Genomic DNA, 26971 nt, shown 5'->3' on the forward strand with positions numbered 1-26971 from the left:
AAATTTTCAAGTAACACTTGTGAAATAACATTTAAGGCAGTGTTTATCACTTCAGCTCTAACTCTAGAAATGCCCATGATCTGTGAACGAAAAAAAGATTCATGGAGTGCTTAATCATACTGAATTGAGAAATAGTTGTCTATCCCTTCTCTGTAAGGCATTTCTGGACCCCCTGCAACACCAATGTTCACTGAGGTGCATTTAGATTGCACATTAAAGTTTCCTTATGGAAAAGCTCAGCTCTTACAGTCTCTGTGAACAGCTTGTGTTACTCATCTCATTAGAAGCAAACAACTCTGAGATGACCGAGTTGTGAAAACACTGGTATTTCACTATCAGGCACAGAGGATTCATTTCAGATTATCATTTAAGGCAGAGTTGAAGTGGGATCAGAATTTCAGTGCCTGATTCCTGCTATCACTTTTTTAATTGTAGTGTCTTCTTAATATGCGACTGTAGCTAAATGAAATACACTAAATAATTGGATGACCACCTCATGCAACCGTTTCTTTTTGCACTGCATATGTTCAATCAGTTAAAATAACTGAGCTGCTGAAAATATATTCAGTATATACTCACAATAGTACAGTAAAAATAAGATAAATCAATCCTTGTATAAATCTGTCTGGTATTTTTCATTTCCAGAATCCAAAATGTCCTGTTTTCTACATTTATGAGGTATCTTTTTAGCATATTAATTTGCATTTTTTTGCTGTCTTTAAGACTTAAACTTTTGTTTTGTTTCAAAAGTTATTTATTTCATATACTCTTATTAGTATGTAATAACTTACTGGCATAGCAAATGATATTAGCTGTCCTTTATAATAATTTATTTCTAAATAGCTGTATAGTAGTGATGACTATATGATTTCATGTTCTCCCAGTACTGCTTTAGGAGTGGCAGAAATCTTACACCTATCAGGAACTGTTGGCTATTGGAGATACTTGTCCTGCATGACTTCAAAGGATCATTGCACTACAAAATCAGTCAACACCTAAACAGTTCATGATAGGAATGATAGGAATATATATAGGGTTTGGGCTTTTTAAATTTTATGCACAGCTTATTCATTAATGTCTATGAAGACTTTTTTTCTATTAAAATGTACAATGACATTTACAGGAAGCATGGATTGAATGTCCTCCTTTTATTTTTTTTTTCATTTTACTGTTGCTTTCTGGTAAAGAACAAGCTATGGTGAAATTGACTTTCTGTCAGCTTAATAACTATTAATATATTGGATGCAGTGAAGCATCACCCTACATGATCCATCTTTAAAGGTAAAGTTGTTTTTCAGGAAGGTCACAATTTATTTATTCTCCATTCATTCTTTCATCTTTGAAGAGGAATCATTTTATAAACATTGAGCACATTTGCGAATTCATAACAAAATTTTGTGTGTTCTCTGCTTAGATGTTTAAACTGGTAAAATTCATAAAGCTTTCAGCAATATAGTGAGGCAATTTTTTAAAATTTTCTGTAGTGACTGATATTTTTACATATTTTTCAATGTGGAATTTTTCAATTCAATTAAACGAGTCTGTGGAGACATCTAATGATGTGCTTATTTAATTATATTCTTTAACAATTATATTTAGTCTCCCTAGATTTTCCCAAAGTAAAAGGGGTCTGAAATCTAACTTGGATCAACATTATTCAGTTGGCAATATAATAGTACTTCCAGACAGATGCAATTACAAATTCTTAACATTTTGGAACAGTTTCAGAAATAAAACCTTTATTAGGCTTCAGACTGATTGCAAGTCAAATGCATTCAAAGTTCCAAAAGGCAAGGTTCATCGCAGTTTGACTCTCCCTAGGTCTGATATAATCTAAGTGATAGGAGAAGAAAAAGGACTATGACAGCAGGCTTTTGTGATTTGTTTTGTAATTTAATTATTTAAGTACCTTCATTAATCCGTATCATAATTAATCCAAATTAAATTAATCTAGAAAGGTAGAAACAAACTTCAAATTGGAATATAACAATAGTGTTGCCTTTGGCTGGCAGCCTTTAAATAAATTTTCCTGCAAGTTTCCATTAAAAAATGACCATTATTGTTTAAATTTCTTGTTTTGAACTAATCCTAATTGATCATAATCAGTGTTCCAGGGCATATGCAAGCATATGTAAAATGGTTTGAGAAGGGTGAAATATCTGATTTGTCCTTGCTGAGATGAGTTGAGCTAGTTGTGTTCATTTACTGGATTTAGGCAAAAAATTATATGTTGTCTCAACATCTTTCCATGGAAAACATGGCAATATTAATTTCTATTTTCTGCAGACTGAATGCAGTAATCCCACTTCTCTGGTTTCAAATCCAGCTCAGTTTTCATGTACAGCTGTTTATCATAAAATGCTTCTTAATGGGCAACTGGTACTGCCCAGTGGATGAAAAGATTATTGAAAAGTGTGTTGCAAGAGAAAACAAAGTTTTCCAATAAAACTTGTCCTCTTGCTTTAGAATTATGTAAGGTAACACCTTTTCTTTCCCATAACTTCCAGAACACTTTAGAAAACCTTGGTTTAAGACTGTTAAGAGCTTTCTATAATTTCTTATGCTATTGAGCAATTAGTCTTTAATAATCTTCTTTAGTAAGTAATTTTAAATCCCTATGTTTTAACCAAGCAGGACCTTCCCACAGTTTAATAATGCATTATCACCACCACAGGAACTTCAAGGGAATAGCCATAAGCAATTGCCTTAGAAAGAATCATTCACTCTATATCTGGGCCTCACATCTGTTTTTCAATGGTATGTGCCTACTCTGCACCAAGGTCAAACAGAGGAAGATTGCTTTCACTCCCACATGCAAACGAGAAGGGTGCAGCAGCTGCAGAGTTGCCTGTGCCTTTGGAAGTTGTTAGAATAATATTAACAATATCCAGCACAGAGCAGTGAGCTGTAGAAATGAGTTTATTAGAAATTGTGAGGATGGTGACAGGAGTGTTTGCAGCATCTCTCCAGGGACCCGATTCAGCAGATAATATATAACCCTTATTTCTTGCCTGAGTGTAAGCATTTGAGCCTTTTCAGAGGAGGAGAGTAATATTTTATTTTAAAACTGCCTCAAAAGAGTAGGTGAGATAAAAGGCACTGGAAGCACTCTCGCTTGCTTGGCAGGTGCTGGAGATGCGATACCGTAAGTCCAAAAGCTGCCTCTTCCAGCACTCAGAACATTGTGCTACTCTTTTGCCCTTCCTATTCTGTCTTCAGTAGTTTTAACTAGACTTTGCTCCCAGGACTAAGACACACGGCATTTTCCTACTAGAAGTAAGTTTCCCAGGTATACCCAGCCAGTTCAATATTGCAATGCTTCTTATACGGACCACTGTCTGGTTTTCTGTAAGAAATAGCAGTGCACTACTACTAAGAAATGAAGTTGCAAATGTTTCATAAAATCTCAATTTTCATGTCATACTTAGAGCTTATTAAGTGTAAAGGGACATGATTTAATAACTTCTTAATACTTTTACCTTTGGTGTTTCTTTTTCTTAGTTACTGCAGTAATAATAAATGGTTTACAGCAATTTAGTTAGGCAGACTTTTTCCTGTAAGTCTTGCTCACCAATCTTCATCGTTTTTCAGCACGTGAAAAAGATATTGAAGTTAATTTGATTATGATGTCTTATTTTGATTGGTTTAAACCTAGTTTCTGACTCCCTCTATGTGCCTCTAGACTGCAAAAGTAAGAGAGGGAAGACACATGGCAATCTTTAATTTAGAAGTGAAAATTTGGTAGTGGTTCAATTTCCCCTTGATCAATCAATTCCATCTAGGTTTTAATACTTCACACAATATAAACAATTGCTGAGACACCGCATTGCAAATTGATGTATTATTGTTCATTCCTATATATTGTATCTTCTCATATATGGCCTTACTACAGTTTATGGGGTTTTTCTTCAATACTTGTTCTAACTTTGAAAAATGTAAGAGCTTAACTATCTTCATTCTCTTCTTATATTGAGACAGTATTTTTAACCATTGTTTTAACCTGTTCAACCTTATTATAATTTTCTTTCCTAATCAGAACCCTTATTTTAGCAAGGTATGACATTCTTAACCTGTTTGCTTCTACTTGCAGATAACTTTACATTGCCAGAAAGAGCAAATATAATTTTGTAATGATGTCCCAGAAATTCAATCAAAAATCCTTAGATTTTGGACATTGATGAAATAGAAACTTCATACTGAACAGTTGTGGAAGATCAAGGAAGAAAAGAGCATTTCTCATTTGTTAGATTAAACACAGAAAATATCAAACGCAAAAAAAAAAGAATGTGTGTTTATATGAGATAAACAGAGCATAATGAGCTAAATAATGTTTGTACAAATAAACCAGTTTAAAGGGAATCCAAAGTAAAATGTTAAAATCTGGAGTATTGATACACTTATAAACAGCTTTATTTTCCTTTCTATTAAAGTTTCTACAAAGGAAACATATAGAAGTTGAAGTATAGGGTTTCCTCAATATACGATGTTAAAATATTTTTGAACACAAATTCCCATTCAGTCTGAACTCTAAGTATTTTCAGCTTGCCATCCAAATGGCTGATAAATATTTCTTCTCAAAGCCCTTCCTCCTTTTTTCATGTCTAATTGACTTTTATTTTATGTCCCAAATAATGAAATAACATATAAAGTGCAGGGAGAAGTATGTCCAAACTTCTTACGATGCAAATTCTTCTGCACGAGATGCTGTTCCCATGTGAGTTAACAACAAATACATACTAAATAAAAGAAAGACCTCATTTCCTCAGATGAAACTGCAATATAACCATTAATGGTACTGCAGAATTGTCATTGTAAACAAATGAGTTTCTCTTTTCATGTATCCTTCTTTCGACATCTTTATAGACGTCACAGTAATCATCAGTGTCCTGAATACAGCTATTAAACTTTCTGACTGTTTTCCCATGTTTCTGAAATCTCAGAAACACATATAAATCTATAGTGCTTGTTTGGCCTTAAAATAATGACTATCATGTGTTCAGAATATATGTTCTAGTTACATCTAGTTAAAAAATGGGATGTTAGGGATTACCTTTTCTAAGATGAATTACCATGTTTAAAAAGTGATCCTAGCTGCCCCTCAATATTCTGCTGCCTAGCCCAGAGAACCACATCAGGTTTATTTTACTTAATCTGGCAATTTTTCTAACTTCAATTTGAGTTACAGTTCTTTAGTAGGTAGAAATATTACATTTTAATTCCAATGTAATTAGCTGCACTCTTCATCAGAAAAGTATTTCTTCAAGGCAAGGCTTCAGAGAGTAAATGAACTTGATTACACCTGGATTACAGACAGAATCATTTAGACTTTTTCTTGCTGAGAGTCAAAGCAATTCCTTCCAGGTATGAGAGAAGGCTGATATCTCATGGTATTATTTTCCCTCTCCAAACTGCTATCAGGAACAGAGCTTTGAAGACCTTCTAATACAGTCAAAAATTTAGCAGGTTCAATTTTTTATGGAAGAAGTGCTATCAAAGATGAAAAAAGCCAAATACATAAATTGAACATTCAGATACTTAAATATTTTCTAAATATTTTGACCGTAATATGGCATATTTGGTTTGCCTTAATCTCTGTAGTCCTACTTTCAGGAAGACAGGTAAATTTTGTATATGTTGTTTCTCTAGCTAATTTTCCTCCTTTAGAATTTCCTCCATATTACCACTAAACCATGTTGCATGTGTTAGTTTGGTTATTGAAAAGAATGTGGAAATGTACTCTTTACTTGAATACATTTTTCCCTCTCGTAAGCATTTTGTTAGGGTTGTAATAAGTAACAGCTTGAGTGCTGTAAGAAGCTTTTTCTTGTATGTTGACCCTTGACACACATGAAACCACATTGTCTTGAATCCCTCTTTAATCAGAGGAAAGGCCTCCTCATCCAGTCATCCACCAAATAATGGTATGTGGTCAGCAGCCAGATTAGCCTGAAGCCAGTGCTCCAGTTTCTCTAGAGGCTGCCACTCACACATGCACACACACCAACCCCAAGCCCCAAACCAGCCAAAACTCATTTCAAGTGTTGAAGCTAAAGTGAAAAATTGAAGTTGTGGGATGCTTTTTCTACTTGTTAATAGAGAAGGGAAGGACTAAACCTGGTTCCCTTAAATCCTGCATGACTTGTACATTGGAAAACTAAATTTCCATTTGGGCCCCAGCCACTGCTTCATTCTACTTACTTTCTAGCAATACCCAACCCTTTGAGCACCTACCAGAAGGCATCTACCTCATTGCCCCAGAAGTGTCCCAAAAATCAACTTTCAATCACTACCAGGGAGCACAGATGAAACCTGAACCTTTTCAGTCCATATGAAGTGAGGGTCCCCAGTGGGTCACCAAAATATCTGCTACAGTAATTACAGCAGAGACATCATGAGAAGAGCCCAAGTCTTGACTTGCTAGAGCATGAATAAGCACAAAGACTGTTTGAAATCAAAACCAGCTTTAAACTGAAAGAGAGTACGTCTTGATTAGATATTTGGAAGAAATTCTTTAAGGATGGCGAGACACTGGAATAGGTTCTCCAAACAAGTTGCGGACCCTTCATCTCCCCCATCCCTGGAAATGCCAGGCTGGAGAGGGCATTGAGTAACCTGGTGTAAGGAAAGGTGTCCCTGCCCATGGAATGGGGTTCAAACTAGATGATCTTTAAGGTCCCTTCCAACCCAAATAGAATTCTATGGTTCTATGATTATGCAATTCTAACCTGATATATGTTATTTTAAAGGAAAAACAGCTTTAATTAATAATTCTCATTGTGAAGGCATTGTAAATATCTCTACATTTACAACTTTAGTGAAAAAGCCTGAGCACTGCTGTTAAAACCAAAGAGCACATTCCACAGGTTCAACATATTTAAAGACAGATTATATTTTGAACATTTGACACATGTTATATAGACCTTTGTCTTGAGGTTGTAATACCCTATTTTTGTCTTTTGCAGTGCCTTTATGGTTAATTATCTTCTTTCATTTTAAGGTAGATATTTAAAATTCAGATTCTCATAGAAGGAGTATGTTTCATGAAAAGTGTTGTTTCTTTAAAAGACATTTTATTTTTTTTCTCTTTCTAAATGGAAAAATAATATTTTTTCCACGGCTGTTAAAGTTCTACACAAAATTGATACATACTAAAAATGAATGTGCAATAAAAAAAGATAAGTAAATAAAATATTAATTCTCTTTATTGATAAAATGAAAAAGTTTATTTGTGACCTGTTACATAGGTTTGCTGGCTCAATGGTCATTGACAAAAGAGTCTATGCTTTTTTTTCTAAAGTGTAAGTCTTTTATATATTAACAAATTAATTGGTACTTACTCCTGGGAGCACTTCTGTGGTTGGTTTCTCACGTGATACGGGTCTTGGGCCTGTGAAAACTGTTGCTTATTTCACTAACTCTCTTGGCTCTGCTTTATTTAAATTGGAATTCTCTTTGAACCCTGTCCCATGTTAAATGATTTCAGTTACAATCAAGTCTCTGCTGCTGGATGGAGAGACGTGCATGCTCAGAGTGTAAGGGAATGTGAGGGCAGTGTAAGGACACCTGGTTTGCAAAGCAGCTTGTGAATTTTTTAATTCACATTATAAAGAACCATATGAAGTAATAAATTAAGCAGCCAGATACACAAAGGAAGTATCAGGATGAAACAGAGTCACTGGAAAAGTTCAGAGCTCTGAGATCACTGACTGATAGGCCTTAGAAGGAGTCAAAGCCTTGAGGATGTCCACCACAACTTTTTCACTGGTTAAAAGCAGTCTCATAAAAACCTGTCCTGGCATATGGGAAGGGGCTTGTTAGATGGAACAGAACTTATGGTAAAGGCCAAAAGCAAGGAAAAGGAAAGATCAAGCTAGACTGAGGACAATGAATGTAGGAGGAGATGGGATAAAGGTATACACATGCACATATTTCAGCAGCTGGGAATTAGGACTTCTAGCTGTGACCTTAAAGATCTAATATTTTCACCACTATTCTTTTGTGCGTTTTATATAATTTGAATGTTAAAGAAGAGATTAGTGTGTAAACCTCTAAAATCATTCAGAGTTGTTTGTTTAGGGCCATGATCCCAGTTTAACATTTTTAGATAATCATAGATTCATAGAATTTTAATGGGGAAAAAAAGAGCATAGTGCAAAGATAGAACAATTTAGACATTGCAATAATATCAGCTCTGTCTGAATGAATGATGATAACTCATTAATATCCAGTATACTTCAGCATAATACTAGGCTCAACAATGCTGTACAATCTTAAGATGAGCTTCAGAAGGGATAAATACATGTGATATATTATCAAAAATAGCAAGAAAGAGTTAGCAAGTTAAAAATAGTGCAAAGAGACAGACAATAAGTAATTTTCTAGGCTGAAAAATTAGAGATAGCTTGCAAAGTTACACTTCTTACTTTACTTCTCCAGCTTGTCCTAACAGCCAAAATATAATGACTAGGGAAACATGCAAACATGAAGAAAGTATTGCTCTGAAGAATTCTCTTTGCTCTGCCATTCTTTTTTATTGTGGTAACTGCAGGGTCTTTTAACTTATGACTCAATGAATATTTAAAAAAACTTTTGGGCTGAAAAGGACCCATCAACTCCACATTTTGGTTTTTTAAATGGAGATTTTGAATTGAATTGAATTGAATTGAATTGAAAACACTTATTTTGAGATTATGAAACTGTACATGGAAAAAAATATTTTATCTTTTTTTACTGTGGAAGTACCTGATGGATATCACTGGCTGAATGTAGCCACAAAGATGATGGAAAGCTTTGCAGCAATCTCCTGTTAATAATCCTAAAGATGATAAGGAAGAGTGGGAGACTTCAGGTCTATTTATCTCTTTCATCTTTGGTCCTGTAGCAGATTCTTTAGTTCTTTAGTGTCTTTGTTTAGCAGATTATTCTGGTTCTTTCGTGTCCCTGTTACAGGCATCACTAGTAGAAGCAACACTGAAAACTCTGCTAGGCAGTCATCACACACATAGCATTTGTCCACTAATAACAACCATTTCATTGGCTGACAGTGCTTAATGCCCTCTGCTCCTGAGTGTCCTGCTAAGTTCTCACAGGTCATGCAACCATAGAATGGCCAATGCTGTAAAAAGACCTCCAGGACAATCAAGTTCAACTATTGAAACTCCTGCATTCTTAAGACTAATCATGAAGCTAAGTACAACTCAGTCTTTAGGAGAGTGCAGCTCACTGCTCCCATTAACCTCTTTCTGGAACTGGAAACAGGTCTTCTGCCAGCCCCTGATGAATCCTTCCCAACTGGGCTTCCTTCCTATCAGCATGAAGTACATTACCACAGCTAAATCCAGTCCAAAGTCTTTTTTTTCAGGGTTCCTGAGTGTGGGTTTGGGGAATTTTTTGGTAACAGGAATTGATCAAACCATACCATTCTCTGCAGTCAGACATTTTGGGCACTCTTTGATAAAAAATATTGACACACATGGATTACTTTTCAATGCCTATGGAAGGAGAATAAATATTTTGTAACCTGCACTACTTAGCTTCATGAAAAATGGCATTTATCTCAGGTATGCAGGGCTACTCAAAGGGCTGGGAAAAGGATCACTGAGATGATAATGCACACCAAGACGTGGGTGGACCTTTACTGCTAGTTTCATACAAAGATGAAACTTTGTCTTTGCCAATAGTCTTTGTTCAAGGGAGTACAACAACTACAAGAAGAAAAGCAGATGCAGAATGATTTTTTATGTAGCATTCTTTTGCAAATTTGTTAGAGCTAGTTCTGGGAGCTTCTGCTGAGATTTAGCAAAAGCATTTGCTGTGTGCCACATTCTGCTTATTGCACACGAGGGAAAAATTGCAAAGTTATGCATTGTCTTTCAGTGGAATGAGCAAGCTTCTTACAATGATGAGGATTTAACAGAGTGCTGAGATCATGCTTCTTTTACCAAAAATTAGGATTCATTACTCTTCTGTTTGTTGTGACTTTAGAGGATAATAGGAATGAGATAACAGCAATATCTACGAGGCTTAATACATATCAAGTATTTGTTATACTTACCTGTTCCTAGACAGGCATGTACTCTCAAATGAAAAATGTGTTATGGGCTATTTAGTTATCCACCAGAAAGAATAGCAGGGAGGGGGCTGGGTGGGATAGTAAAATGGATGTATATAGTTTGCATTTTGAAATCCATAAACTTAATTTCTGAAATAGGCAGTACTTTGGTACATGAACTTCAGAGTGATTATTTATTTATTAATTTATTTATTTGGTCATGAGAGTGAATAGATCACTACCTGCCCCTCCACTTCTGCTTGTGAAGATATTGAAGATGACAATGAGAGCTTTCCTCAGTCTTCTCCAGGCTAAACAGACCAAGAGAATTCATCCACTCCTCATTTGGCTTCCCCTCCAGCCTCTTCACCATCCTCATTGTTGTCCTTTGGACACTGTCTATAGCTTAATGTCTTTGTTTTATATTGTGGTGCCCAAAACTGCCCTCAGTGCAGAGCAGAGCAGGACAATCCCCTCCATTGCCCAGCTGGTGATGCTGTGCCTGATGCCCCCCAGGACACATTTGGCCCTCCTGGCTGCCAAGGCACTGCTGACTCACATTTGTCTTGCCATCAACCAGAACCCCCATGCCCCTTTCCACAGCATGGCTTTCCAGCCTCCATCCCCTGGTCTATGCACACAACCCAGATTGTCCTATTCCAGCTGCAGAATCTAAGGGATGAAATAGGAGGAGACACAATGCTTGAAAAAAAAATTAATTCTAAACTGAAATAGTAAAGCAGAATTCATAGCTACACCAGACTGCAAGTTTGAAGGAAACTCATCTTTCTAGAACAAAGCAGAAAATTAACAGGATATTTCTAAATTGATAGTCATAGACTAGATTGGCAGATGACATTATTGTCAAAAAGTAAATTTGAACACACCTAAATAAAACATAGAGGTAAACAGTTTATCTACAAATCATGGAGTTATTTTTTTGCATTTGAGCAGTTGTTGAATCTTCAGGTGCAAAACAATTCATTATTATTTCAGTTTTGATCCATCTTGCCTACAGTACCTTATCATATAGAAACTACATATGTTATAAATTAGGTAAGTTTCTCAGTGAGAAAACACCAGAGATCTTCCTGTAATGTTTATTTTAAGGAGACTAGAGTAAATGGTTCTCTGGGGTAAATAGCATCACTATATTTTCATAGATGAATTCAAGTGTGCGGTCAAGTAGCAGGTAGATTTAAGAATTTCACATACGAAAATAAGCAGATGCATGATAATCTGCTCATCTGTTTCCAATAGAAAAAATATTATTTATTTACAGAACATCTAAAATTGGATTAGGAGATCTTTTGGAATACTGTGGTTTAGAAGAAGTAGACTCCTTGGGTGATCCAAGAGGCCAGTAATGGGAAAACATGCTGCCACTATCTGTAGGGCTCTTCATGAAATCCAGTCCAGGTCAGCAGTGGTTAAGTATGTAAATTTATATAAAAGGAAAATGTACTTTAAACTTCATTTCTAAAACTGTAGGATAAAAAATGCTTCTTTAGGAGCTCTTACAAAATGAGTGAATAGTTTGCCCTTTTATTCACACATGATTCAGAGTCATAAGTCATCCAACCTTTCTTTTGCGCCTGACAGCAACCACTCTTTTTACCACTTTGAAACCCTACTTTGTATTGGAGCAAGTAGTGTGGCTTTGAGAGTTTTGTGAAAAAAACCCACTTGTTTTCCAGGACCAGCATTGCCAATATATCAGGGGTTTTAATGAAGTCTAGCTCCAGTCTATTTTTTATCATCATCATCATCATCATCATCATCACCATCAATTATTATTATTATTATTATTATTATTATTATTATTATTATTATTATTATTATGTGATTAGCTGTTGGAGTGCACTAGGTGTACTCCTAGAATGCCTCCTTCAGTTCAGTTCCATCTTGACTTGAAGTCAAGTAAAAGGGCTTTGAAAAAAACCCCAAAGCTAATAGTAATCTATCTTTCAGGAATCTGGAATATCATCTCACCCTTCATCTCTCAGTGAAAGAGTGAGAAGGAAAAACTAGTCAGATATGTTGGATCTCAGAACTCTTCTGCTAACCCTTAACTGGGAAGGTTAGGAAAACTGACCAATTTCTGACAAAATCTAATTATATAAATGGACAGACCTGAATTAAAGGAAGACTTACAAATGTATTTTGTGATACAAACACTGTGTTCTTGACACGCGCATCTTTACAGAAATCATGATGGACTGAAATAAGGCTGGATGTAACAAGGAGATCAGCTGGGTAGACAGAAGTAAATTAATATAAACAGATTTTTTTCCCCCTGTTACACTAAACTGTCTCGTCATAGAATAGTTGAAGCTGGAAGAGACCTATGGAGGTCATTTGGACCAACCCCCTTGCTCATGCAGCGCTACCCAGAATCAGCTGTCCAGGACCATGTCCAAACAGCTTTTGAATATCTCTAGAGGTGAAGACTCCACAACCTCCCTGGCAACGTGTGTCACTGCTTGATCACTTCCACAGTGAAAAAGTGTTTCCTGATGTTCAGAGGGAGCATCCTGTGTTTTAGTTTGTGCCCATTTAACTGCCAATAACTTAATCATAGAAGGTTATCAGATTGGTTTCCAGGATTAGTTGTTTGATTACCTCCCCAGGGATTGAGGTGGGCCTTACCAACCTGCAATTCTTACTAACATAATTTCTCTGAAATAGGAAATTAGTGAGTTTATTGACCTTTTTCTTAATTTTTTTTTGTTGTTGTTGCATAATGGATAAGAACCCAGCAATCAACATTAGAGACTTTGTAGCTGGAAATTGAAGTCGAGGCATCCAGATTTCCAAGATTTCCAGGCTCTTATGTAACTGCCAGTTTGGTTTTTTGGGTTTTTTGTTTGTTTGGTTGGTTGGTTTTTTTGATGTGTTACTATATTCAGGAATATAAACAAACATTTCATAGGTAATGCTGAACAAGTTAATCACCCTATGCAGATGTCTACTAAAACAATTCAATTTTAAAAATGTCTCTATGTGAAAAATCCATCATTTTGTGAACTAATTTAGCATCTTGGGTAATCACAAAATATCACTTCCTAAGCAGATTTTTAAGAGGGGTTAAATTTGAAATTAAAATAGTATTCTGCAATTAGGTTTACAACCCACCATCTCTCTCAGTACAGACATAGATATACACAAATATGGATAGATAGATAGATAGATAGATAGATAGATAGATAGATAGATAGATAGATAGACAGATAGAAAAACATTTTTAGTATGTCAGCTCTCTTTCTCATTTTACTTATAAATCTTATAGGTTGCCATTAGCCTTTAAAAGTAGGTCTCCAAATTTTCCAACATTATACTTCTCAAGTACACTGTTTAGTTTAAATAAAGTAAAAATCAACAGGTTGGTAAAATGGAACATTTTTTGTCTCTAAACTGGATAATATAAAACTAGCTGGGAGAAAACATTTCATCGCATACAGCTCAGTGATGTTCACTAACATATAGGATATATTCTGAGTTTATTGAGTTAGGAGATAAAACTTGTAAGTCATTGCAACAGAGGGAATATTTTTATTCATCTTGTTGGAATCTGATCAGCAGAATATCTGCCAGATATTGAAAGAATTGTTTTTAAAATAGGAATAAAATACTCTCTAATCCTTAAGGTGCTGTAAAAAGAGTTCTGAATGCATCTGTTAATGTTCTGGGCACATAATACAAAGAGTATTACTTTGTTTCTAATACATAATAAAAAAGAGGAAAGAACTAGAATGAAATTAATAAGAAGCAGGTGAGATAATAAAATCAAGACACACAAAATTATTTCTGTGTCTCTTAGGAAAGTCCTGGAACTCCAAAGAATAGCACTATTATTTTATAACAACTGCATTTTGATTCCATGTGTATTTTACATAACATTTGCAGAACAGCTTCAAAATCCTGTCCTCTGGTAATCTGTGATCTACAGTAGTTTTAAAAACTATATTAGTAAATGAGGAAATGCATACTGAGGACTGGCTTTATTACCTGAAAGTTAAGTATTTGTTGGAACTTACTGCTGTTAAGAGCAGTTTTTCTAAACCAGGGAATGAATTCTCTAAAGCCTGTATTTTTAAGCCTTTTTTTTTTCTCAATGTAGTGGTTGTTGCATTTGTATTGTATTAACAAACAACTGGGAGTAGTTACTGCTTTGTTCCCAGTGGATACTGAAAGTCCTTCCAATCTATTTGGAAGTTCCCTAGAAAAACAGGACAGGAAATTGACCTTATTTTCTGTCTTCCAACAAGATGCAATGCAAGTGGAAAAGTGTCATGGGAGGTATGATCCCGTAAGTCAGATATGCCTAGGTGTAAATGGGGGTTGTTGACATACTACTCTAGCAGTTCATGGTGTTATAAGTACAAAGAATAAATACTATTTTTTAACAATTTGTTTGTTACAGAAATATACCAAAATTATTCTAACAAAAAATATTGTACCACATATATAGTACCAATCTAAGCTAAAGATAAAACAATTTGGGCAATAGCCAGTTCTAATTGTCTTGAAGACTGCTAGCAATGAGGGGACTTCATTTGGACCCTGTAAGGCTGCAGAGTCTGACATTATCAGAAGGCTGTGTCATATTTTCTACTTGGCTTCTAACACTGTAAGTCACAGTGATAGAAAAAGTCACATTACATTTTCCCCGCTGTTTAATCACCTGTAATTAATATCTTTAAAACTGCCTAGCAGTTCTTAACTTTTTGATGTACAAAATAGTTTAAAACACTGTTTAAGTTATTTGCTTTCTTGTATAACTCCTGTCAGATTTTACATTACAAGTAATTAATAGATTTTTTTTTTTTTGCAAGCTCTACCTTTTGGCTTGTATATGAAGGATTGAATAAGAATACATTTGTTTATTTCAGAAAAATTATGGTCTGGTAGGAAACTCCTTTCTTTTGCTTATGTTACATTTTTGGACAATTTTTTATTTTGGGTTTTTTTGTTTTTTTGTTTTTTTTTTGTTTTGGTTTTCTTATCTGTGCTCTGAAGAATCAAAAGAAAATTAGTTAAAATTTCTTAGAGGCTGAGTGGTGATGGAAGGAACTTTAATGACAATCATTATACACAGGGTATTCACATGGAGCACCTCGTAATGTTCAGGTCACACTTTAAAATACTGTTAAACTGGATCTTTACATTGAGTGCGTGTGTGTCTGTGTATTTAAAATTATTATAATAAATTTAATATTCCTTTAGTAACTGAAAGGTAGCATCAGTCCAAATTGATGGAAGTTTGTTAGAGTACTGCACCACTGGTGCTGCTTACTTTTTCTCAAAGACAAAGGAAGAAAGAATGGATAGTTACTGACTAATGAAGAAAACCAATCTATGCCGAGAACATTTTACTGTTGGTACTTTGAATCATAGAAACATAGAATAATCTGAGTTGGAAGGGACCCACAAGGACCATCAAGTCCAACTCTTAGCCCTGCATAGAACATCCCCAAGAGTCACATCATGTGTCCAAAAGCATTGTCCAAATACTTCTTGAACTCTGTCAGGTTTATGCTGTGACCAGTACCCTGTGGAGCCTGTTCCAGTGTCCAAGGACCCACTGGGAAAGAACCTTTTTCTAATATCCAGCCTAAACCTCCCTTGACTCAACTTCATGCTGCTTCCTCCAGTCCTGTCACTGGTCATGGTTAAATATCAGCTATGCAATCTGGAAAACAGAGCAATCCTCTAGGTGTTAAATCCATAGCAGCATGATTTTGTATATCCATGTTTCAAAATTACTTGGAGACAGTCATTGGTTTTAGCACTTTTACATCATTAAACACTTTCACATCATGAAACACCACCTTAGAAGTAAACCATGGAAACTCCCAGTGGCTTTGTCTACAGAGCAAACCTGGATGTTCATTTTAGAGCAGATAGTTATATTTGGACATAAATGCCGTCCTGTGCTGCTCAGTCATTTCAATGTGTTCTTCCTTGAGTTATCTTGTACTCTTACACTTGGATGTCAATCAGTAGCATTGCTTTCACTGTCTCATTCCTTTCACAGTCATATAGGTTTGCTTGGCAGTCATAGAGACAAAATAGACCCTTTCAGAGGGTGATTATTCCTCCCAATTATTTTAGATATTTATCTTCAGATTGGATGAATCACACTCTGAAGGTGTATCTCTGTCTTTTTATAGCATTTAAAAAGCCTGATGATGGGTTTAAATTAGGTTATTATTTCATCAGCTGAATGTTTGGGGTCTTTTCCAGTGAAGGTAAAATAAGCCCAGATAGGAGTCATTATATCTAAAATCTGTTTGCAACCTTGTTGTTACATGCAGATGGAAAGATTACTTTGGCCACCACATGTCAGCTGGAAGTCGAAATGAACCTGCAGACTCTGCAAAAAGATGTGACTGTTAAAAAAATTAATACCTGTCAATAAATGAAAAAAATTCATACCTTTCAATAAATGTTTGTTTTAGAGTTCTAGTGATGATTAAAACATAGATTTTCAAACTTCATCAAGTAAAAGATGAAGTCATCTTTCATTCAAGAATTGATTACAAAGTACTTTCTAAGACCTAGAAACTTTAAAAAAATATTATATTTAGTTGCAATTTCTATTGTATCACAGATACTTATAACAATACTCTCTGATTCCTTTAGATTTCCAACTCCTCATCTTTTCACAACAGTTTTATACTCAGTTCTAAAAATTTATAGTCAGCCATTTTCGTGAGGCATGTAAAAAATAGCAAGTTTTATGACCCTGGCCTCAAAATTACTGCATTTGTATACCTTTGAGTATTTTTTTTCTTTTTGTGCACGTATTTTTTGGGACAACTTCTCATGTGAATTGTAGGATTTTTGTACTTTTAACTTTATATGGGAATATTTCTATCTCCATATACTCTGTGTGGAAGTGAGACATTTGAAATATATAAAGACACTTTTAAAATACACTATTAAAATAGTTATGCTGTCATATTGAATATATCTTTATCATATTTAAAAGTGAAATTTTGAAAAAAAGTCATGTTCTCTAACCTGGGCAGTTTTCTCAAGTGATCATTCATTGCATTTGCTATAGATCCAAGAGCTTGGTCACAAAACTAAGATATGAGATAGATGGTGACATGGAACCACACTGCAACCTTCCTAATTCAGGAAATTAAGGTACAAAACCATTACATTTAAAAACAAAGAATAAAGAATATTTATTTTAAAATAATTCCTGGGTTTTGAGGGAGTGTTTACTGAGGAATCAAATGTAAATGGCACAGGTAAGGGACAGAAATGTGAGCTATGCTCTGACAGCAGTAAATGTGTGAATTATATAGGCAAGCATATATTACAGGCAGACTTGTTTATACTGGGATCCTGCTGAGTTAAGAATAGTCTCCTTCGTTTGGAGCCATCTACTCTTCCTACTGTATCTACCAGGAACCTAAGGAAAATGCTAGCATAATCACTCACTTTTCTGACAGCTACATTTATCTGAAGTAAGTCCTATCGTATATAAGAAACATACAAGGTTTTCTAAAGATAAAGAAAGCTGTAAATGTGTTCACATATCACTCAGTTACATAAATAATGACTTTTCCTTCCCTCGTTATTCTTATTCAGTTTTTAAATCCTCTAGAATATCTCAAACTCTGCAAAGTGTGTGTTGATTTTTTCCTCTATCCCCCATTGACAAGGAGCAGCCTAGATTTGCCCAGAAAGCTCTTGTCACTCATCTTCAAGCAGAAAAAAAGCAAGATAACTTGGAGTATAGTCATGAAAATCCCATGTCCAGAGTTAAAAAAACACCATGAGACAAGAGTACAGATGTTGCTAGATAAATTGGTTGCTTCCTTAACATTTTTCATTCTCATGGTTTTTTTGTTTTTTTGGTTTTTTTTGTTTTTTTGGTTTTTTTTTTTATTTTATAACAGGTCTTTTTAACAGTGCTCCTTTCTGTATGTAGTACTCAAGGTATTAGAGCCAAAATTAATAAAAAAAATTTGTAGTTTTCTTCTTTTTGATTCCAGTGGGGGCTTTTTGGTTTTTTTTAAGTTTTTGTTTGTTTGATTGTTTGTTTTTTGTCAGGAGAACAGAATACTTGGGTACCATTTGTCAATCTAGGCATAATCCTTCCTTCCTTCCTTCCTTCCTTCCTTCCTTCCTTCCTTCCTTCCTTCCTTCCTTCCTTCCTTCCTTCCTTCCTTCCTTCCTTCCTTCCTTCCTTCCTTCCTTCCTTCCTTCCTTCCTTCCTTCCTTCCTTCCTTCCTTCCTTCCTTCCTTCCTTCCTTCCTTCCTTCCTTCCTTCCTTCCTTCCTTCCTTCCTTCCTTCCTTCCTTCCTTCCTTCCTTCCTTCCTTCCTTCCTTCCTTCCTTCCTTTTATTAAACTATTCTTATGCCAATCCACTAGTTTTTCTTGCTTTTGCTCTTCTAATTCTCTTCCCCATCCTGCTTGGGACAAGGGGACTGAGCAAGCTGCTGGCCAGGGTCAACCCACCCCAGTCTGCTATAGTCAATGAAGATCAGCAATATAAGGTGGGATTTAGTTTCCTGAATCTGCCATTCCAGGTGCCCTAAAGTATCTTATCTGTGCCCTGCTACTTCTCTAGAGGAGTATGCCATACCTCTGCTGTCATGTCTATCACATCCGGCTTTCCTTATCCATTCCCCCTCTTCCTATGATGCTGGGGCTTCTTTTTTTTGGTGGAACCTAAGAAAATAATAACAGGTGTGCACAGCACAGTTCAGAGAGCTACTCCTTCATCCCTAAAGTAGGTCACCTGAACATGGAGTCTTTGGGGTCCTTAGAGCCAATGAGCCTGGACACTGTGGTACGGTGCCAGACTTCAGATACGAAAAAGAAGCTGTGGTGACAGTCAAGCATGGCAAATTACACAGTGTGCCTCTATTAAAGAAATTGAATAGATCCCCAGATGCCCTTTGACTGTGATAGATGCACAGATAATTAGTGTATAGTCAACCTCCAGGCACTTTGATGTTGAATGCACAGAATTGAATCTAACCTTGTACATACTCACCATTCATCTAGGTTGAAGAGCTGGCTTTAGACTGCTTTTCATTATTTAATATTAGTTTTAAGGAGAGAATGGCTAGAATTAACCATGAGGTTTAAAAACTACTTTGCTAAGGCCTCTACAAGGAGAAACTCATAGCACTCTTTTTCATTGTGTGCTGATATATGACAATATATACAGCATAATAAATTGGGAGAAAAAACCTGCAGAGGATGACATGATAACTATGCATATTTTATCTACATAATCTATGACTGTTCTCTGGGCCACAGAGTGATATTAAATTAATACATTAGAATTTACTGCTAAGATTCATAATGGAAGACTATTCAAAGTGTCTGCCCTTTGTTTAACAGTGCATTGAAATCTTTTACTTTAATTCAGATGAACAAAATAAAATCTCTTTAGAAAGGCAGATGAGAAGCATTGACATTGGTAATAGGTGAAGGGGTTATAATGGGAAAGTAAAATTTACTGGACTGCTTCTTTTTTTCCTAGAGAAAGTCCATGCTAAATGTATAGGTAGGAGAATATAAAACCAGGAAATTTTGAGAGGGAATGTGAGGGAGTAGGCAGAGGAAATAAGCACATTTATTAAAAGATCACAACAACACAGCTGAATAAAGAAATGTGTACAAGGGTGGTCATGGCAGAATTAACTCCTATCTTCCTGACAAGTAAACCAAATAGAGACGAGACAGTAGGAACCTAAAATTTTTATTCACCCCGTAGTCCAATCTGTACATGAGTAGTATGATAGTTATAACCCAGAATCCCTTTAACTTTCTGAGGGCTAAAAGTATTCAGACCTAGTTAAGGTATGAGTATGTAATTCATTAAATAACATACCAGAGAAGATAAAGTGGTTTTTTGTTTGTTTTTTTTTTTTTATAAAAGCATATGATTTTTTACTCAAATTACCCAGAAAGAAGGAGGAAGAGATTTTTATGGGTGATGTGAAGCAAATAAAACATTAAAGCTCAGATGAAAAGTGAAAAAGTATGATACACTGGACAACAGAAACAGAAGTAAGCTGCAAAGCACATGACTGTGAGGAGATTATACAGGGAAACTGAAATTACAGAAGGATTTTCTTTAGTGAAAATCAAAACCTAGGAAGTTAATAATTTCATGTACACAAGAGTGGATTAGGCAAGCAAATTACCATGTAAATGAGATGTTAAAAAAGAGACAAAAGCACAGAACACAGTGCTTATGTCTCTGTTATTATACAAATGACTAAATAGATGGGGTTCCAGACAGCCTTCCCTGAGGATTCATACAGAATCTGTTCATGGACTGAACTTTGATGGACTTGATTGCAGGCAAGACACAGTTTTCTTGGTCTTTTTAGTCAAGTGACATCAAAAGAAATTAACTCTTGAGCTGGATGTCATAGAGAAAAATATGAAGCCAAAACCAAGATGGCACTAAGCCAATGTCTGATTGTTTGGAATGCCTTTTTTGCTAGACAAAAATTTTAGCAGCATTTTTTCCTGAAGAAAAATTAAGCAACATTCATTATCTTTTTCCTCCAAAATACAATAACTGACTTTCTAGAAAATAGACTTCATCTGTGGAAGGACAAAATATGTATTATTTAAAACACTTTAATTAGCTAGCTTGTCGTACTGTATGGTCTGTATTTCCATATTCAGTACTCAGAGCTTTTTGACCTTTGAAAATGTAGCTCATAATATATCACAAAACCTCTTGCAATAATTCAAACATTTTTGTGCCATTTGTTTCTTTGCTGTGTCCATGTGTGTGCACTGGTAAATGTTAAAGTGTCTTCCTGTAAGGATAGCACTCGGATTTCATTCTCTGAAGTGTGTGAACAGATAGACGCTGCATTATGGTGGTACTACTGACATTTCAATTCAGAGCCAAGGCCACCAACACTCTCAGCCCCTGCTGTTCTGTTAAATATTTGTCAGTGAAAAAGACTGAGGATTGCTTTTCATATTTCTTGTACATGCTGAGCTACACCAAAGGCAAAATGTCAGGTAAAAACTAGTGCATAGCCTTTTTCTGATAGCAAAACTCTTAGCTTGCATATAGAGGCTGTGGCCTTTCAAGAATATGCTATCGCCATGTGCACTGTGATCCTTTAATTGAAAATCGGTGTAGGTAGATAATTGTGCAGATTAGAGACAGACCCACAATGTGTGCCAATTATGCATGAAAAAAAAATTGAGACTTTGTATGACGAGGGGAATAAAATCAGGCTGATATAATCATAGTAGAGACAAACTTTCCACATAACTCCCACATGAAATTAGAACTTGTAACTTTTAAGTGACACAGTGGGGGCTGGTTTATTGCTAATGCTTTTGAATAGGCCCTGCAGGGCTTGTTCACTTTTAGTTTCTTGGTAAGTACTTTGAGCATAAATGGAGCTTAAATGAACTGGCATGATAGACTCTCATTTCTGTAACACCTGTAAAATTTTCACTGTAGTCATCTCCTGCTCTGTCTCGTCCTCTTGATAATCCTGTGTGTGACAGTGTAAAATTCAGAGACAGGATTTATTTGTTTATTTGTTTAAAAATCTGGAGGAAGTGGAAAACAGGAGTTTCGGAAAGCAAGTTATTTAGAAGTAGTAACCACAATCTGCTCAACAGACTGATAGCCTTCTAGTGAACAATTATGTTTTTACCAGCATCCAGCATTTCAGCTAATCACACAAACTATTATCAATGCAGTCAGCCATACAAATCAAGCACAGATAACTGTGTCGATTTATGGCACTGATGGCATTCATGGTTTGTGACATGACTGATATTAAAGTGGATAGGTATAAGTTATTCTTTTAAATTTCTTTATTTTTGAGATATTTTAATTATTTCCTTCATAAATAACTTCCCTCCATCACCCACTCAAAGAAAAAATTATGGGTTTTTTCTTCTCAGTCTTATGGCAAGACAGATTTTAAGTGTCTGCTCTGTCAGGGAAGGATTGAGTGAGAAGCAATCTGAGAGTCTCACTGTGACAATTGGGAAAGCAGCTGTGTGTGAGACAGGTTTTGGGGGAAATGGAAAAATCCAGAGATTTGTTATGTTTCTCTTTGGCACAGTTTGAATGTGTATTTCTCTGCTTAGCTGGGGAAAGAAAGCTTTTTCTTCTAAACTTATGCTGTAATTTTGGGGATAAAGTTGGAAAATTTTCTGATGCCAAGAAATATAAATTTCAGAATTTTCAGAATATTCCTTTATCATTAACCATAGTGAACCTCCAATCCATGTTGCATCATGCAGCTTTGTGGGAGATCGTCTCCAGTGCTTCAAAATTCTTCAGAGTGCCTATGACAGTGTATCTTTATTTCAGTGTTTCTGTTTTGCTAAAACAGAAAGGAGGCCATAGACAGGGGAAACACACTTTAAATTTAATGCTTAATATGGTAACATCATGATTTTTAGTAATATAAAGTACATGATGTAAGTTGCTGACATAATCAGCCTCTGTACTGGAAACTAACACAATGGCTGAATTATTACAAATAATGAGTAATATGTTGAAGAAAAAACATGATGTTATTTTACATGTTAAAAAACTTTTGAAAAATATAAAATTTTGCGTGAGTCTAAACCAGTTAAAATCTGGTATCACATTGTAATATTTGAAAGTTAACGAAATGTGAATATGAATATTATATGAATCACAGTGGAAGAATTTAAGAATAATGGGTTTGTATAACAGCGTTTTATTTTAGTTTAGAATACTTTGCTTTCATTTTATGAACTTATAAACTGCAACTGTTAAACAAACCTGTGATTAAAGCATATTTTCCAGAGGACCATGATAGCTATCAGGTCCCCTTCACATAAATTGTTTATCACTCATTTCCTTCAGAGGTAGTTGTTTAAAACAAATAGACACAATGAATTATTGCCTAGCAAGGAAAAAATTTGTCATATGGTGCACCACACTGTTTTGTACACAGGCATTCATTTAAACAGACATTATAAGATTTTAATGTGTCTTCTGAGAACAAGAGTGGTACATGTTTTTAGGTAGCATCAAAATAGCCTCACATTTTTTAAAACCTCATTATCATATCACTAAGCATTGAAATGCATATTTTTAGGTATTTCTGATTAATTCATAAACAATCTCTAGGATATTTACCTCGTTTTCAGAATCCAAGGAACAAAATTTTTCTAAGTTAAGGGCAATTACAACTGTGCAATATGTAGGTGAGAAAAAAGCACTCAAAGCCTCTGCTTATAATAATTTCCAATATGGTCCCAGTATGTGATTGCTTAATGGCTGTTTCACACCAAACCCCTCCCATTCCACTCTCAGTGTTTGTTTCTAATACACGCATTGGTGCAATGCTGTAATAACAGCAATTTTAAAGGACCTACTTTTCATACATGATGTCCATGTGGCTGTGGTGCAACAAGACCATCTTCAGGGTGATAAATCTTAACAGAAACATAATAAATACCAATGTGCAAAAAGGAACCTCACATAATGTGGTTTGGATTGCCATTCCTTAATAAGATTCATGGAATTGTTCAGTTTAGAAGAACCTCAGGAGCTCTTCAGTCCAACCTGCTCCAAGCAGTGCCAGCCCCAATGTCACACTAAGATTGTCAGGTCTTGATCCTTGACATTTAGAGGAATGCAAAAGTTCCAGGTCTCTCTACAGTCACTAAAGAACGGTAGGCCAATTAGTTAATTGTCCAAGATTTGGCGAGATGAACCTCAAATATTGTCTCAATAAGTTTAAACTATTATCAGAGTACCTCTCATGCTTTAAATTCAGGTAGTATCTTAAAAAACACTCATCTGCTAAGGTAAAAACTAATTCAATACTTCTGTGGAATGTTAGAAAAATATTTAGCATTTAATTTTTGGTTTTTACACAAGAAAAAGGAAAAAGTTTATTTGCTTGAATAATATGTTAACGCTGTAAAAAAATGACTTGAAGCACTGGTTGATAGCTTTCCTATTCACTTTTAAAATAATTTGAAAATTATATTAAAAATTTTGCTGATTTATTGAGCCACATTGCATCTCAGAGTGTTCTGGTTTATCCTGTATCATTCTGTTTGATCTCATCAAACAGCACTGGTGTTCAAAGTTATAATGATGTATAGCAGAATGGCTGTAGTCTCTGAGGAAAAATCATGGAGATAAAAAATTGACTTACCACTTTCCTACCATAACCAATCAAATTTTAATTAAAATTGTTTTAAATTAATTGACTTAAGTAATATTATTCAAAGCTCATGTATCTGTGTCATAGACAGGTGAACTAAAGATGGTCTTATAATGTACCCACAAATGGTACTTTCCAAATATAGTGGAAGCTCTATTTTTACCGTCTTCTTTTCCACTGCCACAGGTAGAAAGAAACATTTCTGTGAAGAAGCTTATTAGTCTGAATGCAGTGAAAAAGATCCTGTGGGGAATTGTTTTTGAACTGTAGCACATCTATTGTCAGGAATCATACATTCACAATTTATCTTTGATAAATAAATATTTACTTCATTCAGATAAGTAGGTCTGTCAAACTGCAATTCTTAGGACTAGCACTTCTGAAAATTGGCTTATGCATATACAAGTTCACTGGAGACTCTTTGTTCTTTTTTTCCCATTATATTATTGAAAATACAATGTTTGACATATTTGTGCACAGAGATTTTTATGTTACCTGGCACTATAAAGGAGTTGAAACATCTGTTGCTAGAATCTAGTCACAGCTTTGCTCACATTGTGAAAGGGGAAGAATGACTAGAAAAGCCATTTTTACAATAATAAGTGTAAGAAAGACAGGTCATATTGCTACTACCTTGAAGAGCCTGAGTATTCAAATAACACCAGAACATTTTTAGCTGAAATAAATACATCCATATCACTTAAAATAAAAAACAAAAAACCCCATATGTATTTACATGCTGAGAGAATATACTACATGAGGGAAAAACTACAGAAGTATTCAAGGCAAGAATCTCGTTTACCCTAGTGAAGCTTACACAGAATGGGATTTTCAATGTTTTGACCTACATCAACTTTTGTTTACATGAGATGGGACTGAAAGGTGGGTCAAAAAGTGAGAGGGCTTTCTCTGATGTCTTATTTTCTTTGCATACTCTGCTGAATTTTCATCTCCTGGAATGTGCTTTTAATGCATTTTTGACACACGATTTCTGGTTGGTAGGTTCTTTAGGGATGGATGTAAGATGTAGAGATACACATTTTCTTCTTCTCCATTGAAACTGTTTGAATCACAAAATAATACTTTGTGTGTACTGGACTGCAATGTTAACTGCCAATGTGAGGTGTCAGATAAAGTTTCTATTTTAATAGAAAATGGCCCACTTTTAACCTTCATGGTGAAACCAAAACATGCCTTATAGAAATATTTATGCTATCACAGTATGCCAATATCCTACATATATTTTCTGTTTTTTCTAAACCAAAGAATTACAAAATTCCCTTGCAAATAGCTTCTGGCCATTCTAAATACATCTGGGTTTTTTTTTAAGGTCAATACAAGTATGAGGGAGCACTCAAACAATCCATGGCCATAGCATAAAGGAAATGTTGGTGGTTTTATTCCTTGATCCACACAGAGAAGCTTGGAGTGGGTCCCAAATGAGATGTGAAAAACAGCAGAGATTTTGTTTAAAATTGGAAGATGTCACTGGAAGACATTGCACAACAGGCTGATAAATGAACTGCAGCAAATTACCACAACCACATGCTAATCACCTAACATTTTTAAGCATTTAAGTGGAAGAATAGGCATAGACACGTTTACTTGAAACTATCCTGGCTGTTGCCAAGGTACTGCCACAAAAGGGGCAAATGCTAATTTTTCAAGGAAGCTTCAAAATAAATCCTGAGGAGAAAAAAAGCCTGATGAGTTTGTTAAGAAACAGTAGAAACTGTTTAGAAGAGTGGGTTAACTAGCAGACAGACTAACATGATACATTGAGAAACTGCTGAAATACCTTTTGTAAAATGAGCCCATGGTTCACATTATCCATTAGAGTGCTCTTGGATTTAAAAAAAAAAAAAAAAAGTTGACAAGTCCCTAATAAAGACTTGTAAAAAGTTTAGGGATGAAGTTTTGAAAACAACAAAAAACATAGGGAACAAAAAATTCTTTTATCTAGATGAGGAGGTTGTTAAGGATCTGGATGTAGATATCCCATGCTGTTCATAGTATTAATAAAAGGTTTCAAGAAGAGCATGAATATTGAATATATTTATTAATAACAAAAATTATACTCATGGTTGACATATGCAAAATGACCACACAGTACTTAATAACTGGTGTTATTACTCAGGAATTAGATCTTAATATTTTTATCAGCAGCTTTTTGAAACTAGCAATGCTCAGTAGGAATGAACATGAAAGAAAATAAAATACTGACAATATTTATGAAGTGAATGGAGTAAAAAGCTGGAAATGTCCTTAAGGATCTTGTGCAAACACACTGGATGAGTGTAGTTAGGGAACTTCCCCACATATTCCCATTGCAAATGTCTGTATAAGATTCATAAAGGCAGTTAGACAATCAAAGCTATGGTGTGTCTTCTTCACATGCCATCATTAAATACATTTCAATGAAATATGTGGCTGATCTATAGTAAAACAAAGCATTTCCCAGAGAAAAAAACGTGTCTTGCTTGCCTTAAAGTTAATTTCTTTGTGCTTCTTTTTCAAATATTTTGTCACAGCTCTTTTGTAATCCATGCTTTTATCCATGATGCACACAGGCTATAAACGATCAGTTTAAAAACTCAAGTAATACATAAAAATCTTGCTTATGTAGCTATGCAAGAAGTAAATTTATTTTAGATAATAAAGTATGTCATTTGTAAAAGATAATTTTCCTTAATTTTATAGCAAACTCTAAAGAGGTCTCAGTCTAGCTCTTACAAT

General features: G+C 35.1%; 1 protein-coding gene across 11 annotated transcripts in view; it reads left to right on the forward strand.

The window, feature by feature from the left end:
* Positions 1-26971, forward strand: part of GPC5 (glypican 5) — a 603769-nt gene that overhangs the window by 380391 nt on the left and 196407 nt on the right. The gene's annotated exons all lie outside the window — the stretch shown is intronic.

Source organism: Motacilla alba, chromosome 1, assembly GCF_015832195.1.
Source record: "Motacilla alba alba isolate MOTALB_02 chromosome 1, Motacilla_alba_V1.0_pri, whole genome shotgun sequence".
In the NCBI taxonomy this organism is placed as follows: Eukaryota; Metazoa; Chordata; class Aves; order Passeriformes; family Motacillidae; genus Motacilla; species Motacilla alba.